Source organism: Nannospalax galili, unplaced genomic scaffold, assembly GCF_000622305.1.
Source record: "Nannospalax galili isolate Female #2095 unplaced genomic scaffold, S.galili_v1.0 scaffold1994, whole genome shotgun sequence".
NCBI lineage: Eukaryota > Metazoa > Chordata > Mammalia > Rodentia > Spalacidae > Nannospalax > Nannospalax galili.
In genome coordinates, this window is record NW_008334127.1 from 33,094 (window position 1) to 33,538 (window position 445).

Below are 445 nucleotides of genomic sequence, written 5' to 3' on the forward strand. Positions count from 1 at the left end.
GACGTAGAAAAGTCCTTTGAGAAAATCTAACATGAATTCATATTTAAGTAATAGAAGGAATAGGTCTACAGGGAACATGCCTCAAAATAATAAAAGCTATATACAGTAACCCATAGCCAAAATCATTCTAAATAGAAAATATTGGAAGTATTCACATTAAAATCAGGAACCAGACAGGGCTATCCACGGTCTTCACTCCTTTCCAATATATTGCTTGAAACTCTTGCTAGAGCAATAAAAAAGAGGGAAAATAAATAAATACTAATTTAAAAAGAAGAGGGAAAATTATCTCTATTTGCAGACAATATATTATATAAGCAATCCCAAAAATACTGCTAGAACACTGTTACAAATGCTTATTAATACTTTCAGTAACGTGACAGGTTACAAAATCAACTTCCAAAAATCAGTAGGCTTTCTATATATCAAGAGGAAGAAATCAGAA